Source organism: Vulpes vulpes, chromosome 10 (genome assembly GCF_048418805.1).
Source record: "Vulpes vulpes isolate BD-2025 chromosome 10, VulVul3, whole genome shotgun sequence".
Taxonomy (NCBI): domain Eukaryota; kingdom Metazoa; phylum Chordata; class Mammalia; order Carnivora; family Canidae; genus Vulpes; species Vulpes vulpes.
The window spans coordinates 26,650,677-26,656,452 of NC_132789.1; the positions used below are offsets into that span (position 1 = coordinate 26,650,677).

A 5,776-nucleotide genomic window follows, 5' to 3' on the forward strand; every position below is an offset into this window, starting at 1 on the left:
TTCTATATGTCTGGGAGAGAGTGTGTCATCATTGTAAAATTCCTCTGTTTCTATTTATGTGAATTTTATGAGGACTTTGCTTTCACATAGACAGAAGTTCTTTCTAGGTCTAGGGAGATCCAGTAATTTGACTCTGTTAATTCATTAGTATGACTGTTGCTAGAGCAATTATCTTTATGAAAACTCACTGCATATCTATAATAATTCACAATGGTTATAGGGTCTGAATATGCAATCTCACTGTTAATTTATTTAGAACACTTGAATCACTATTTCTTTTTTTTAGTTCACGATATTCTGCAATCTTTCTATTTCTGTACTCTATGTGTCACGTGTATGTATCCCTATTGTCTTTATTTCCATAAGAGTTTAAAATTTCCATTGTTTTCAATTTCATATATATGTATGACTTATTTATTTTTAGAGAGACAGAGAAAGGGAGAGAATGAGTGGTGGAGAGGCAGGGGGAGAGGGAGTGAGGGAATCTCTAGCAGACTCCTCCCTGAGTGCTGAATCTGACATGGTTGGGACTCGATCCCATGACACTGAGGTCATGACCTGAGGTAAAATCAAGAATCAGACACTCAAACTCTTTTCTGGCTGTAACCATGGAGAGTGCAGAAGAGAAGAAAAAGAGGGTTCCTGCTGTGCCAGAAACCCTTAAGAAAAAGCAAATGAATTTCACAGAGTTGCAGATCAAGTGTCTGAGAAAAAAGTTTGCCCCAAAGATGCTTTGAAAGGCAAGGAGGCAGCTTATCTATGAGAAGGCTAAGCATTACCACAAGGACTCCAGGCAGATGTACAGAACTGAGGTGCAAATGGCGAGGATGGCGAGAAAATCTGGCAACTTCTACGTGCCCGCAGAAGCCAAATTGGCATTTGTCATCAGGATTGGAGGTATCAATGGTGCGAACCCAAAGGTTCCAAAGGTGCTGCAGCTTTTTCACCTTCGCCAGGTCTTCAATGGCACCTTTGTGAAGCTCAACAAGGCTTCAGTAAACATGCTGAGGATTGTGGAACCATATACAGTAGGGTGTACCCAAACCTGAAGTCAGTGAACGAGTTGATCTACAAGCATGGTTATGGTAAGATCAACAAGAGGTGAAATGCCCTGACAGGTAACACATTGCCCAATCTAGTGGTAAATATGGCATCATCTGCATGGAGGATCTGATTCACAAAATCTATACTGTTGGAAAACATTTCAAAGAAATGAACAACTTTTTATGGCTCTTTGAATTATCCTCTCCATGCGACAGAATGAAGAAAAAGACCACTCATTTTGAAGAAGTTGGAGATGCTGGGAACAGGGAAGACCAGATCAATTGGCTTATTAGAAGGATGAACTAAGGTATCTAGCATGATTATTTTTGTAATCTGGTTAGTTAAGAAATAACTGCTTTCAAATGGAAAAAAAAAAACAAGAATCAATTGGCTGAGTCACCCACACATTCGAAAAAGTATATATATATAATCATATCAAACTATGATCTCTGAAGGTTTATTAGGTTCTTTTGTTTTCATTTGTTTGTTTGTTTGAGGATGTTTTTTTATATTTTTAAAAAGATTTTATAGATTTATTCCTGAAAATACACAGAGAGGAGAGAGAGAGAGGGGGGCAGAGACACAGGCAGAGGGAGAAACAGGCTCCATGCAGGGAGCCAATGTGGGACTAGATCCTGGGTCTCCAGGATCACCCCCCAGGGTGAGGGTGGCGCTAAAACACTGAGCCAGCCAAGCTGCCCATTTTTTTTTGTATTTATATTGGAGTTAGTTTTGCCAACATATAGTTTAGCAGCCAGTGCTCATCCCTTCAAATGCCCCACTCAGTGCCCCTCACCCGGACACCCCATCCCCACGCCCACTCCCCTTCCACTATGCCTTGTTTGTATTCCAGACATAGGAGGCACTCATGTTTTGTCACCCTCACTGATATTTCCTGCTCATTTTATCTCCATTCCATTTCAATAGTGTTTATATTTCCTATATGAATTAAACCACATGATGTATGTCCTTCTCCGATTGACTTATTCACTCAGCATAATACCCTCCAGTTCCATCCACATTGAAGCAAACAGTGGGTATTCATTGTTTCTAATGGCTGAGGGAATATTCGATTTTATACATAGACCACATCTTCTTTATCCATTCATCTTTCGATGGACACCGAGGCTCCTTACAGATTGGCTATTGTGGACATTGCTGCTAGAAACATCGGGGTGCAGGTGTCCTGGTGTTTCACTGCATCTGTATTTTTGGGGTAAATCCCCAGCAGTGCAATTGCTGGGTCATATGGTACCTTTATTTTTAACTCTTTGAGGAACCTCCACACAGTTTTCCAGAGTGGCTGCACCAGTTCACATTCCCACCAACAATGCAAGAGGGTTCCCCTTTTTCCACATCCTCTCTAACATTTGTTATTTCCTGTCTTTTTAATGTTCACCATTCTCACTGGTTGGAGATGGTATCTCATTGTGGTTTTGATTTGTATTTCCCTGATGGCAAGTGATGGGGAGCATTTCCTCATGTGCTTGTTGGCCACGTCTATGTCTTCCTCTGTGAAATGCCTCTTCATGTCCTTTGCCCATTTCATGATTGGATTGTTTGTTTCTTTGCTGTTGAGTTTAATAAGTTCTTTATAGATCTTGGATACTAGCCCTTTATCTGATAGGTCGCTTGCAAATATCTTCTCCCATTCTGTAGTTTGTCTTTTTGTTTTGTTGAATGTTTCTTTTGATGTGCAGAAGCTTTTTATCCTGATTAAGTCCTAATAGTATATTTTTGCTTTTGTATCCCTTGCCTTCATAGATTTATCTAGCAAGAAGTTGCTGTGGCCAAGTCTAAAAAGGGTGTTGCCTGTGTTCTCCTCTAGGATTTTGATGGAATCTTGTCTCACATTTAGATCTCTCATCCATTTTGAGTTTATCTTTGTGTATGGTGAAAGAGAATATTCTAGATTCATTTTTCTGCATGTGGATGTCCAGTTTTGCCAGCCCCATTTATTGAAGAGACTGTCCTTTTTCCACTGGATAGTCTTTCCTGCTTTGTCAAATATTAATTGACCATAGAGTTGAGGGCCCATTTCTGGGTTCTCCATTCTATTCTATTGATCTATGTATCTGTTTTTGTGCTGGTACCACACTGTCTTAATGATCAAAACTTTGTAGTACAACCTGAAATACGGCATTGTCTTGCCCTGGCTCTGGTTTTCTTCTTCAATATTCTCCTGGCTATTTAGGGTCTTTTCTGATTCCACACAAATCTTAAGATGCTTTCTTCCAACTCTCTGCAGAAAGTTCATGGTACTGTGGAAGGAGCCTTGGTGTCCATTGAAAGATGAATGGATAAAGAAGATGTGGTTTATGTATACAATGGAATATTCCTCAGCCATTAGAAACGACAAATACCCACCATTTGCTTCGACATGGATGGAACTGGATCGTATTATGCTGAGTGAAGTAAGTCAATCGGAGAGAGACAAACATTATATGGTCTCATTCATTTGGGGAATATAAGAAATCATGAAAGGGAATAAGGAGAGAGGACAGAAAATGCATGGGAATATTAGAGAGGGAGACAGAACATGAGAGACTCCTAACTCTGGGAAACAAACAAGGGGTGGTGGAAAGGGAGGTGGGCAGGTGTTGGGGGTGACTGGATGACGGGCACTGAAGGGGGCATTTGATGGGATGAGCACTGGGTGTTATGCTATATGTTGGCAATTTGAACTGCAATAAAATAAAAAGAAAGAAAGTCTATGGTATTTTGATAGAGATTGCATTGAACGTGTAAATTGCCCTGGGTAGCATAGATATTTTCACAATATTAATTCCTCCAATCCATTAGCATGGAATGTTTTTTCCATCTCTTTGTGTCTTCCTCCATTTCTTTCAGAAGTGTTCTGTTGTTTTTAGGGTGTAGATGCTTTACCTTTTTTTGTTCTCGTTATTTCTAGTATCTTATGCTTTCGAGTGTAATTGTAAATTGGATTGACTCCTTAATTTCTTTTTCTTCAGTTTCATTGTTAGTGTATAGAAATGCCACTGATTTCTGCACATTGATTTTGTATCCTGTCACATTGCTGAATTGCTGTATGAGGTCTAGCAATCTTGGGGTGGAGTCAACTGGGTTTTCTATGTACAGCATCATGTAATCTGCAGAGAGGGAGAGTTTGACTTCTTCTTTGCCAATTTGAATACCTTTTATTTCTTTTTGTTGCCTGAATGCTGATGTAGGACTTTTAGTACTATTTTGAATAGCAATGTTGTACAGAGTGGACATCCCTGTCATGTTCCTGATCTTAGGGGAAAGGCTCTCGTGTTTCCCCATTGAGAATGATATTTGCTGTGGTCTTTTCTTAGATGGCTTTTAAGATCCTGAGGAATGTTCCCTCTATCCTTATTCTTTGAAGAGTTTTGATCAGGAATGGATGTTTTATTTTGTCAAATGCTTTTTTTTATGCACCTATTGACAGGATTATATGGTTTTGTTTTTCTCTTTTTGATGTGATATATCCTGTTGATTGTTTTATGAGTGTTGAATCAGCCTTGCATCTTGGGGGTAAATCCCACTTGGCCATGGGGAATAATCTTCTTAACGTATTGCCAGATCCTATTGGATAGTATCTTGTTAAGAATTTTTGCATCTGTGTTCATCAGGGATATTGGACTCTAATTCTCCTTTTTGGTGGAGTCTTTGTCTGGTTTTGGAATTAAGGAGATACTGGCATCATAAAACTAGTTTGAAAGTATTCTGTCCCTTTCTATCCTTCACAACAGCTTTAGTAGAAAAGGCATTATTTCTTCTATAAACATTTGATAGAATTCCCCAGGGAAGCCTTCTGGCCATGGACGTTTGTGTCTTGGGAGGTTTTGATGACTGCTTCAATTTCCTCCCTGGCTTTTGGCCTATTCAGGTTTTCTATTTCTTCCTGTCAGAGTTTTGGTAATTTGTGGTTTTCCAGAAATGCATCCTTTTCTCCTAGATTGCATAATGTATTGGCATATAGCTGCTTGTATTATGTTTTTTAATCGTTTGTATTTCCTTGGTATTGGTTGTGATCTCTCTTCTTTCATTCATGATTTTATTAATTGAAGTCTTTTCTCTCCTCCTTCAAATAAAGTTGGCTAACGGTTTATCTATCTTATTAATTCTTTCAAAGAATCAAATCCTGGTTTTGTTGATTTGTTCTTCAGTTCTTCTGATCTCTATTTCATTGAGTTCTGCTCTCTTCTTCTGCTTGGTGTACGTTTTATCTACTGTTCTTCTCCAGTTCCTTTAGGTGTGAGGTTATCTGGTGTATTTGGTTTTTTTTCAAAGTTTTTGAGGGATGCTTGTATTGAGATGTATTTCCCTCTTAGGACTGCTTTTGCTGTATCCCAAAGATTTTGAATTGTTGTATCTTCATTTTCATTCATTTTTCTTCTGAAGCTGACTGTATCTGATGCCTTTTTGAGGAACGGTTTCTAATCATATTGTGTATTTTTTCTAAGGAAATTGGTCTATTTAAGCATTCTTGGACCATTTTTTCTTCTTAAAAAAGTATACCTGTTTTCATCATTTATTTTTTCCACATTTCATTACTTATTTCCCTAATTGAGTATCATAATTATCATTTAAAATTTTTAAAAAGGTAAAAAAAAAAATTTTTTTAAAAGGTTTATCTTATTCTGTCACTGAAAAACCTGACCAAAACCAATCAAAATGGTGAAACACCATTTTGGTAAATACAGGACACGATTGTTGGGACACCAGGGGGCTCTGGGCAATGAGAAGA

The 5,776-nt window shown here is 38.4% G+C and overlaps 1 pseudogene; it reads left to right on the forward strand.

Annotated features, from left to right (window-relative positions):
- Positions 1 to 608: 608 nt before the first annotated feature.
- On the forward strand, positions 609 to 1,350 carry LOC112912274 (large ribosomal subunit protein uL30 pseudogene; annotated as a pseudogene).
- Positions 1,351 to 5,776: the final 4,426 nt, after the last annotated feature.